Raw genomic sequence first — 11,702 nt, 5'->3', positions numbered from 1 at the left:
ACTCACCTCAGCCTCCCAAAGGCGTGGGATTACAGGCTGAGCCACCAAGCCCGGCTTAGACTTCATTTTTAAGAGCAGTTTTAGATTTCCAGAAAAATTGAGGGAAAAGTACAGAAAGTTCCCACGTATCTTTTTATCCCTCCTACCACCTACAATAGTTTCCCCTATTGTTAACATCTTGCTTTAGTGTGATACACAACTGATGAGCTGATATCGATGCATTATTAATAACTTTAGTCCATACTTTACATTAGAGTTCGTTCTTTATTATAGTTTCTGTGGGTTTTGACTGATGTACAATAATAATAATAATACATATCCACCATCATGGTATTATACAGAGTAGTTTCACTACCCTGGAAATCCCCTGTGTACCACCTATTTATCAGTCCTTCCCTGAACCCTTGGCAACCACTGATCTTTTTATTGTCCTCTTAGTTTTGTTTTGTTTTTTGAGCTGGAATCTCACTCTGTCGCCCAGGCTAGAGTGCAGTGGCCTGCTCTTGGCCGCTGCAGCCTTGGTCTGCTAGGCTCAGGCAATCCTTCCTCCTCAGCCTTCCAAATAGCTGGGACTACAGGCATGCGCCACCATGCCTAATTTTTTTATTTATTATAGAAATGAGGTCTCACCTAGTTGCCCAGGCTGGTCTCAAACCCATGGACTCAGGCAGTCTTCTCACTTCGGCCTCCCAAAGTGCTGGGATTATAGGCATGAGCCACTGCGCCCAGCCCATCCTCTTAGTTTTGCCCTTTCCAGAATGTTATCTAGTTGGAGCACCGTTGGCTATATGCGGCCTTGGCTTCTTTCACTTAGCAGTATGAAATTAATATTCCTCCATGTCTTTTAACAGCTTGAAAGCTCACACCTTTATGCCAGTGAATTGTACAAATATACCACAGTTCATTTATTTATTCACCTATTGAAGAACATCTTGGTTGCTTCCAGTTTTTAGCAATTATGAATAAAGCTACTATAAACATTCATGTGCAGGTTTTTGTGTGGCATAAGTTTTCGACTCTCTTGGGTAAATACCAAGGAGCATAACTGCTGGATCATATGGTAAGAGTATGCTAACTTTTATAAGAAACTGGCAAACTGTCTTCCAAAGTGGCTATACCATTTTGCATTTCCACCAACAATGATTAAGAATTCCTGTTCCTCTACTTTCTAGCCAGCATTTTTTATAATTTTTTTTTTTTTTAGTTGAAGTCTCACTCTGTCGCCCAGGCTGGAGGGCAGTGGCACAGTCCTGGCCACCGCAGTCTCGACCTGCTGGGCTCCAGCAATCCTTCTGCCTCAGCCTTCCAAGTAGCTGGAACTATAGGCGCGCACTACCACGCCCGGCTAATTTTTTGATTTATTGTGGAGATGAGGTCTCGCCAAGTTGCCCAGGCGGGTCCCAAACCCGCAGGCTCAGGCAATCCACTCACCTCAGCCTCCCAAAGGCGCGGAATTACAGGCTGAGCCACCGAGCCCAGCTTAGCCAGCATTTTTTGTTAGTGTTTTGGTTTTTGGCATTCTAATAGGTGTTTCATTGTTGTTTTAATTTTCAGTTTCCTAATGATACACATGTTGCGCATCTTTTTATATGCTTATTTGCCATTTGTCTGTCTGCTTCGGTGAGGTATCTTTAAATTGGGCTGCTTGGTTTCTTACTGCTGAATTTTAAAAGTTCATGTATTTTGAATGCCAGTTTCACATTATTCTTTGAAGCCCTTTTATCCCTTATTAGATGATCAAGCCACCTGCAGGCTGCTTTGAACTACTTTTGTGACTCTGTTATTTATTTAGTAATCAACTTTATTTTATATTATTGAAACATAAGGTATTCAGGCCGGGCTTGGTGGCTCAGCCTGTAATGCCAGCACTTTGGGAGGCCAAGGTGAGTGGATTGCCTGAGCCCATGGGTTTGAGGCCAGCCCTGGCAACTTGGCAAGACCTCATCTCTACAATAAATTAAAAATTAGCTGAGCATGGTACCGCACACCTGTAGTTCCAGCTACTTGGAAGGCTGAGGCGGAAGGATCGCCAGAGCCCAGCAGGTTGATGCTGAAGTGGCCGTGAGTGTGCCACTGCATTCCAGCCTGGGCAACAGAGTGAAACTCCAACTCAAAAAAAAGAAAAATAAAGTATTCCATATAAATGAATTTTTCCAATAATCAAAACATACTTTTTTGCCACCAAAAATAGTTAGCTATTAAAATGACTGACACAGCAGATTCATCTTAAAGTATATTAAGGCTCTTACCTGTGAATCACAGCACCTTGGGAAGCAGGAGGAGTGCTTAATGCCAGGAATTCAAGACCAGCCTGGACAACATAGTGAGACCCTATCTCTATAAAAATAAAAATAAAGAATTAGCCAGCTGTGCTTGTACATGTTTGTAGTCCAAGCTATGTGGGAGGATTGCTTGAACCTAGGAGGTTGAAGCTTCAGTGAGCTGTGATTGTACCACTGCACTCTAGCCTGGATGGCAGAGTGAGAACCTATCTCAAAAGTATATTAAACATAAATTAACACTTTTTGGTGAATCAGTCACCAATATTATTTGTTATTCATTTGTATACTGTGTTTATAATAATATGTATACTTTAAGAATTTTGATATACCTAAGAGTCACTGCTGTCAGTAATTGAACTGTTCTTTTTAAACTACTTTTTTCTAGTTCTTTTTCCTCTCACCTGTCAATTGTGACTTTCACTTTTGGTAGACTTATAATTGGTGCATCCTGCCTTGTTTTACAATTTTTAGTGTAGGTAAGATCCCTAGATTGCTATAAATCCCCTTCCAGTTTTTAGCCCCGTCAATGATTATTGATACTGGCTCTTAAAAGTTCATCTCTATATTCTTTGACTTTGATTTTCATGCCCAGGGATTTTTTTTTTTTTTTTTTTTTTTGATCTTTGCTGGCTCATACACCATGGCTTTGGCCCTAGCTACTCTTCCTTAATATATTTCCTGGAGTAAACAAAAAAATTTTTTTTCAAGTCTATTTCTATATCCCAATATAATCATGTTCATTTGATCAAAGTACCTTTGCACATGAAACATCACTCCCCCTGCTCCCTCATCTTCACCCTCGACTTCCTAAACTTTAGCTTCCTTTCTTTCTCTTTGTCTTCTTTTTCTTTCAGGAAACAGGTCAAATCTCTAGTGCCACAAAGCTGTTTCAACTTGTATATAACTCACTGTGGTTTTTCTATATCTAAATCATGGTTTAGATAAAGTCATTATTATGCAGTGAAAACTTTTTAAATTTTTATTGTTAATCTTGTGATCCCTGCAACATTATTTGCTTTTTAAGAAACTATAAATAAACCATGGGCGGGGTGAGCAGTGGCTCATACCTGTAATCCCGTCACTCTGGGAGACTGAGGAAGGAGGATCGTTTGAGCCCAGGTAGTTGAGACCAACCCAGCCCTTGTCTCTACACAGAAAATTTAAAAATTAGCCAGGCATGTCCTCAATACTTTTTAAAATTTTTATTTATTTATTTATTTTTGAGTCAGAGTCCTACTCTGTCGCCCAGGTTGGAGTGCAAGGGCACACTTATGGCCACTACAGCTTCGACCTGCTAAGCTCATGTGATCCTTCTGTCTCAGCCTTCCAAGTAGCTGGAACCACAGGTGTGCACCACCATGCCCAGCTAATTTTATGATTTATTGTAGAGATGAGGTCTCCCCATGTTGCTCAGGCTGGTCTCGAACCCCTTATCTCAGGTAATCCTCTAACCTCCTTAAGGCCAGCATCACACGTGTGAGTCACCACACCTGGCTGTCCTTGATGCTTTTGTCTGCTATTGTATTCCTCTGACCATTGAATGATACTTAGTGATATATTCATAGCTGTATGTAAATTCTTATAGTGCAGTTTTATGATTCTTTACTTGTAATTTTGAAATCCAGAGCCTTTTATCAATTGGATCAAATTTGTTTTGTTTTGTTTTTTTGAGTTGGAGTCTACTTTTGTTACCCAGGCTGGAGTGCTCTGGCACACTCATGGCTCACGACTACCACAGCCTCGACCTCCTGGGCTCAGGTGATCCTCCCACCTCAACCTTTCAAGTAACTGAGACTATAGGCGTGCACCACCATGCCCGGCTAATTTTTTAATTTACTGTGGAGACAAGATCTCGCCATGTTGCCCAAGCTCATCTCGAACTCCTGGGCTCAGCCAGTCCTCTTGCCTTGGCCTCCCAAAGTGTTGGGATTACAGGTGTGAGCCACCACGCCTGGCCAATTTTTAGAACTACTAATTGGTGGCAAAACTTAACCATTCTCAAGAGAAGCTATCTGTAATCTATCCGGCTTAATAATGCACCTGTTCACACATTTTGCTGCAGAAATACTAATATATTTATTCAGGTGCTGCCTGAGACTCTGTTAGGGATATTAAATAGCATACACTGTATACAAATCATTTTTCTAAAATTTGAAAAATTCTGAATTTTAGAGCACATGTGGCTCCAGGGAATTTGGATAAATGTTGATTGACTTGTGATAATAAAAATCTACCCTCACTTGGACTTGCCTTCCTGTTTCTGAACTGCTTCCATGTCTTTGATTTCTTAGTATCGCAAATTAGTCAGCAGTCTTTTATGGAAGCAGTCATAGTGTAAAGAGCAGTTAAATAGAGCTTTTTATTACTATTGCTACCTCTTCAATGTTGTAATGAAAAGATCCCTAAACTAGACAGAAGATCTGGATTCTAACTTTGCCTATCATTTGTTAACTTATGACCTTGGTCAAATTTATTTAACCCTCTCTAGTGATAATCCTTATCCATTCTTTCTCAGGTTTATATGGATCAAGTGAGGTAATGTATATGAAAGTACTTTGAGAATGTTAATTCTATACAAATATAAATAATAGTACAGTTTGTAAAACAATAATTAACACTTCTGGGGATTCTTTCCTTGCAATTTGAAGATCTTATATTTTGGGATATCAGAATGATAATTAATTATAATAACAATCTAAGCTGTTGTAGGCTTACTTTATCCTAGGAACTGTGCTAAGCCCTTTACATGAGGTGGCTACTGCCATCCCTATTTGCAGATGATAGAACCAATGTACAGATACTAAGAAATTTTCCCATGCTCACATAAGCAACACAGTTCATAGTAAGTAGCCACTTTAGTTTCAGATTCAATTCTGGCTTTCAGCATTTACTAAATTGTATATGGGAACAAAATAGTGTTTACTGAACTGCTTTCTCCCTTCTGAATATGGAGTCATTTTAAATACAAAGTGAGAAAGTGAACCTCACTTCTGAGTTACTAGTAGCTGTGGTCTGGTCTCAGTTTCTGGCTTATCAAGCTATTCCTGTCACTAATTCTAGAGTAATTTGGCAAGGCCACTTGGCTGTATCACAGTGTATCACTGCTTCATAAAGATTGATGCCTCTGTTCCCTTGAAATTATTCTGATTATCTTGACTAATTTTTTTGTTTTGTTTTGCTTTGTAAAATCAGAAGATTTTATAAGGGAGATGTCCTTATTCTTAAAATGTGTCCCATTGTAAGTATATGTGCAGGCATACACATCTCTAAAATATCCTTAAATAAGCCACAGTTAATACAGTTGTTTCTGAAATTTTATTTCTGTTTTACTTACCTGTGACATACTGTGTCATTTGTGAAGATAAATTGTTTAATCTCTATCCCTTTTTTAGTGATGTTAACATATGAAAGAATTGGCAGGCTAGGGAGCATGAAATAGGAGCTCTTAAAACCAAAACAGTTTTATTTGATAATGACTTACAATCAAGGTATAAGTTTTTTTGCTCAACTAGCAGCTTGGTAACCAAAATGAAGGAATTTACCATTTGTTTGTTCTTTCTATATTGTTTCTTTAGCCAGCGACTATAATTATGCTAAAGTATATCTATTAATATGTATGTCTGTCAATGAACTATTGGAATATCCAGATTAACTAGTGTTGATAACCAGTAGCCAGAACTTGACTTCATGATCTAAACAGATACAGTTCTAGACTGTAGCTCTTATTTTGCCATTGTTCTACTGTCAACTTTTCATTCTGTTTCATCACGGTCATTTTGTGAGTCATTTTAAAATTTCAGTTACCAATACATTAACTTTTGATTGAAGGGCAAGTTTAGTTATTACATGAGGTTGAGTTGGAATCTGAGGCATTTTAGCCCAAGATGTTAGAAAATTTAACATATGACATAAGTAGAGAAAGAAACAAAACCAAAAGAATAAACTTTGAGGATGTTAGCATAATTGGGTATTGGCCAGATTTTATAAAGGTATGAAAGGAGAGCAAAGTTGAAGTATTTTGCTGATTTTCAGTAAATGTTGGAGAAATGAATAGAGCAAGGCATTATAAATTGTCTAAATATGGAGATTTTCTTTTCCTCTTTTGTGGATCAAAATACAGTTTTGGAGCAAACAGTTTCGGAGTAAAAGAACTCAGTGAGATTCATTGCCAAGTTGTAGCTTCTCTCCTGATCGTCTTTCCTTCAGTTCAAGAAATACTGGTAGAGATGATGATGAATTTGCCTGTAGGAAAGAATCAGGCATTCATGGTAATGTTTATCGGATTGCTGGTTTTGTCTACGTGTGCCTATTTTGTGGTAATGGTTCTGGGAAGATAAAAGAGGGAGCATAGAAGACAGGGACTGGCAAGATCTTACTCCACCTAAGATGCCAATTCTGTCAGTTTGGGATGTATTGCTGAGTCATTTTCACAGCACAACATTTCTGACACCAGATGTATTGGTTTTTTCCTCACACCAGCCAGTTCTCCAACTCTCTGGACAGAAACTGAGTGTTATACAATTTACTTCAATTCAGACACTATCTACTTGGAGTAAGTGTCAGTTCCTACAAGTTAAAGGGCTCAGTCACAAGATTGCCCCCACCGATTGCAAAGTCTTCGACCTTCAATACTTCTGACCTTCCATCTGTAAATTGGGAGTTCCTCTGACCCTCTTCTCACATACAGTAATTTTCTAGAATAGCTCACAGAACTCAAAAAGTTACTTTATTTAACATCACCAGTTTATTATCAAGGGCACAGCTTAAGAATAGCCAAGTGGAAGAGATGCACAGAGCAAGGAATGCGGGAGAGGTGCTTGGAGCTTCCATCCCCCTCCCTACGCACACCATCGTCTCAGCACCTCTGTACATTCACCAACCCATAAACTCTCAGTTGGGGTTTTTATAGAGGCTCTATTTTGCAGTCATGATTTATTAAATTATTGGCCACTGTTGAGGAGCTTCATCTCCAGCCCCTCCACCTCTAGAAGTAGGGGGAGAGGGAAGGGCTGAATGTGCCAACCTTCTAATCGCATGGTTAGTTCCTCTGGTAAACAGCCCCCATTCTGAAGCTCTGAAACTATCTAGGGGCCTACCAAGAGTTACCTATTAGCACAAACGTGAGCATGCTTGAAAGGGACATATTATGAATAACCCCTGACACTTAAGAAAATATCATGGGTTCTAGGAGTTCTATGCCAGAAACTGGGACTGGAGACCAAGTCTGTATTTCTTGTATCATAATATCACCATAGCCAGCTACCACTGGGGGAAATTTTGCATTTTGCCAAATATTCTCTGTGACTTTGGACCCTTTCCAGTGGCCAAATGGATTTATTCAAATATTTAAGTGCTTGCTGTGTGCTCGCAATTTTCTGGATAGTGGTAAGTAAGAGCCAAAGTCTTTGCCCTGCTGTAGAGCTTAAAATAGGAAACTAGACTAGGCAGGAGAAGACAGATAACAAGAATAACATATGAGGTGGTATCTGGTAGCAGAAGTAGAAGATACTGTGGGATCCTAGATAGACGATAGGTGATGGACAGGGAGGGAACCCTACTAGAAGTGAAATTTAAGCCGAGACCTGAAGGATAAGTAGAATTTAGCCAGGTGAAAAGCAGGGTAAGGGTCGGAGGAGGGAACAGTATGTATAAGTCTGAGGCAGGTGAGAGTGTGATGGCACTAAAGAGGAAGCGAAAGGAATGGCCTGGGGGAGGGCAACATATGAGGGGGTAGAGATAGCTAAAGGTTTTACCGTGATTTTAGGTACAATGAAATGTCTATTTGCTTTATTTCTGTTTGTTATCACCTCTCCTTATTGAGAGTCTCTGGAAGACAGATCCCAGGAGGGAACATCAATCTGAAAAAAGCAGCTTAGAAGACACTGCCCCAGCCCTGGCACACACTAAATAGCTGTCCGTCATACCCCTGAGTATTTACCACAAACAAAAATTCCTCCCCTCATCCAATCCCAACTGCAAAAAAGCTGAGGACTACAAAGTGTGTTTTGGAATTAATATGAATTGCTAATATTATGTTAACTATTTAGCACAAACCAAGACACGTTTGGTTTTTTTTGTTTGTTTTGTTTTTTTGAGTTGGAGTCTCACTCTGTCACCCAGACTGGAGTGCAGTGGCCGCTCCCGGCCACCACAGCCTCGACCTGCTGGGCTCCAGCAGTCCTTCCGCCTCAGCCTTCCGAGTAGCCGGAATTACAGGCATGCGCTACCATGCCTGGCTGATTTTTTTTTTTTTTTTTTTTATCGTAGAGATGAGGTCTCGCTGCCCAGGCGGGTCTCGAACCCGTGGGCTCAGGCAATCCACTCACCTCAGCCTCCCAAAGGCACGGGATTACAGGCTGAGCCACCGAGCCCAGTTCCAAGACATGTTTTGAAAAAGCCCTCTTAAAACACAGCTTCACTGTAACTAGAGATATAGTAGTCCAGATGATAGTTAATTTAAACCTGGTGAAGTAAACAGTCTAGGGTAGGATTTCTTCTGTATTTTAGTTCACACTGTGCAAGATTAATACTAAATAGCCACCAAAGTCTTCCAAACTTTGCTTAATATTAGGGAGTACATTTTTGAGTAGTAAATTACTAGTTAGTAGCATACTGGAAGACAAGTGACTATTTTTTAAAATTAGAGGAAGGGAAATCCCAAGGTGGATCATGTCTAAAGGACTGAAAACACTGCATTCCTCACTGTACTCCCCTCCCCCACCAATCCAATTAAATAAACCTTATAAACACAGAACACCAGCATTAGGTTACCTGCCTAATAAATGTCTACTGGAAGATAGGTAAAAAACTAATGAAAATATATAGGCCAACTTTCTGATTTGCATGAGACAGGCTAGCCCTTTGTGGACTAGATCATCTTGTGTGACCTTTAAAATAATATCACTAGAGAGCTAAGGCCACGTTACTTTTTGCAAGCATGTCTATAAGGAAATGTTCCCTCTCAGTGCTCACCTAATTGTTCAGGTGGACTGAATGTGGTCCACAGATAGATGTTTTCCCAGTCTTATTTTGTGTGTGTGTGTTTTTAAAAGTTTTTTGTACTATATTTGTTAAAAACACACAAAAAGTGATTAATCAGCATATATTTTAGAAGTCTTTACAAGAGTCTTATTATCCACAGCTATGGAGGCTGTGGCCTTTTTCCTTCTTTGCTCAGCCTGCAGTTCATTGAAGGATCACCAGAGATGATTCGTGTACTAGCTCTTAAAATCAAACTTATTCAGTCAAATCCAAGACCCCAAATTTGTCCAAATTGTAGAAACATGCTTTTAAAATCTGCCTACCAAAATACCTCCCATTCGGGTCAATAACAACTTTTATTTCTGACTCAACCCTCAAATTCTAAAAATACCCCTATTACCTCCTCATCAAGGGCACCAGGAATTTCAAATATCACGTTTTACAACTTTGCCATATTTTTTGCATTCTTTCTTGGGTTCAATTTCCAAGTCTTTGTCTGCCTCTCCTGCACCAGCCATGTTCCTTAGTCAGACCACTTTAGTAAGACACAAATATTTCAGGTAATGGATGAGGATCTGACTTCTTGGAAGCATCTTCATTATGTTGCTGCCATGCCTGGGGGTTTTCTTCACAGACAAGGCGGTGTTCAACCCTCGCTCTTGCTCCTGCAGGCCGTGGCCCTGTGTACCACCGTTCCCCTCCATGTTAGCGAAAAAGGTGCAAGGCCGGGTTGGAGATCTCAGTCTGTCCTGTTCCTCCTAAACTGGGGGAGAAATGGTAGCTTTTGAAGACCGATCAAGGTCTTGAGTCCTCCTCTGAAGGGTAACTCACTCTGTCTCTACCAGAGAAGTGGGTGGGGCAATGGCAGCTCTGCCTGTGCTTCTTTTCCTCCTCTCTGGCTCATAATCTTCATTCGAGTCTGGATCTTGTCGCCTTGAAAACCCACTAGCTTCGTGTGTGTACACCTCTTCTCCCTTTCTTCTTCGCTTGTCTTTCCAGCTCTCGCTGTCTGTCGTTCCTCTCTTGGGTGCTTCACTACTTTCTCATAGCAGTTAGGAAACATAGGATCATAGTCATCAGCTTCCCCTGCAGAAAGCTCGCTGGAAACAGGTTCCCTCCACCAGCTGCTACATGCAGTGGTGTGTCCACAGTTTGCCTGTCATCTGAGGGGCCACTTGCCTAGCCAGTGACTAGGACAAGAACTGTACCTTGCTTTGTCCTTTGGCTCTTTGCTTGAGCAAGCTGCCTTCACCTAAACCTGCAGAAGTTTGAAGTTTGGGGACTAGCCTTCTGTTTTTGAGTCACTGGTCTCCACTCCCATGTCATCAAACAGTGATATCTTTTTTTTTCAGATTAACGCCCATGGGCGATGGCAGCAGTGCAGAGCCAGGTGGAACTCTGTGGAAAGCCACCTATAGCTAGAGTTCACGGGGACACCCACCCTCAGAAAACCAAGTCCTCAGCGCACTTGGTGACACCTTATTTCGTGTTTTCTACTAAGTTATATGCTAGCTCATATTGGGGCATCTCCACTTTTTTCAAGCATAATACTGTCTTATGATAATGATGACCCATGTATTCTGAGGAGGTTTTCTTGTTTATTTTATTTTTTAAAAAATTGGAATAGATTTTCTTTAGAGCAGTGTTGAGTTCACAGCAAAATTGAGCAGAAGGCACAGAGATTTCCCATATGTCTCCTGTCCCCATACTTGCTTAACATCCCCCTTACCAACATCCCCCAACAGAGTGATACCTTTGTTGAAATTGTCGAAAGTACCTCGACACGTCATCTCCAGTGTTCATAGTTTACAATTGAGGTCACTCTTGATATTCTGCATTCTGTGGGTTTTGACAAATGTATGAAGACCTGAAACTACCAGTATGGTATCATACAGAGTAGTTTCACTGCTCTAGAAAATCCTCTTTGCTCTGTCTGGTCATTGTTCTTTGCCCCTGACCCCTGGCAACCACTCATCTTTTTACTGTCTCTGTAGTTTGACTCTTCCATAATTTCAAATAGTTGGAATCAAACAATATGGAGCCTTTTCAGATTGGCTTCTTTCACTTAGTGATATGCATTTAAGATTTTCTCATGTCTTGTCATGAGTTGATAGCTCACTTCCTTTTAGTGCTGATTAATACTTCATTATCTGTTTGTTTATCTATTCACTCACTGTAGGAAAGTTTTAAGTCTGAGTTTTGGCAATAATGAATAAAACTACTACAAACATCTGTGTATAAATTTTTGTGTGAACCTAAGTTTTTGCCTCCTTTGGGTAAATACCAAAATGCTGATGGATCATAAGAGTATTTTTAGTTTTGTAAGAAACTTCCAAAATGTCTTCCAAAGTAGCTGTCCCATTTTGCATTTTTACTGGCAGTGAGTCAGAGTTCCTGTTGCTCCACATCTTGGCCAACATTTGATGTCAGTGTTCTGGA

At 40.3% G+C, this 11,702-nt stretch overlaps 1 protein-coding gene and 1 pseudogene across 2 annotated transcripts in view; one reads left to right on the top strand and one right to left on the bottom strand.

Moving 5' to 3' along the window:
• The window catches only part of LOC110595991, a 10,292-nt pseudogene extending 325 nt beyond the window's left edge, over positions 1-9,967 (bottom strand).
• Positions 1-11,702, top strand: part of BTAF1 (B-TFIID TATA-box binding protein associated factor 1) — a 100,197-nt gene that overhangs the window by 37,174 nt on the left and 51,321 nt on the right. The gene's annotated exons all lie outside the window — the stretch shown is intronic.

This window comes from Carlito syrichta, unplaced genomic scaffold (assembly GCF_000164805.1).
Source record: "Carlito syrichta isolate Samal-C Ts95f unplaced genomic scaffold, Tarsius_syrichta-2.0.1 Scaffold305661, whole genome shotgun sequence".
Classification (NCBI taxonomy): domain Eukaryota; kingdom Metazoa; phylum Chordata; class Mammalia; order Primates; family Tarsiidae; genus Carlito; species Carlito syrichta.
This window is presented reverse-complemented; position numbering and strand designations above follow the sequence as displayed.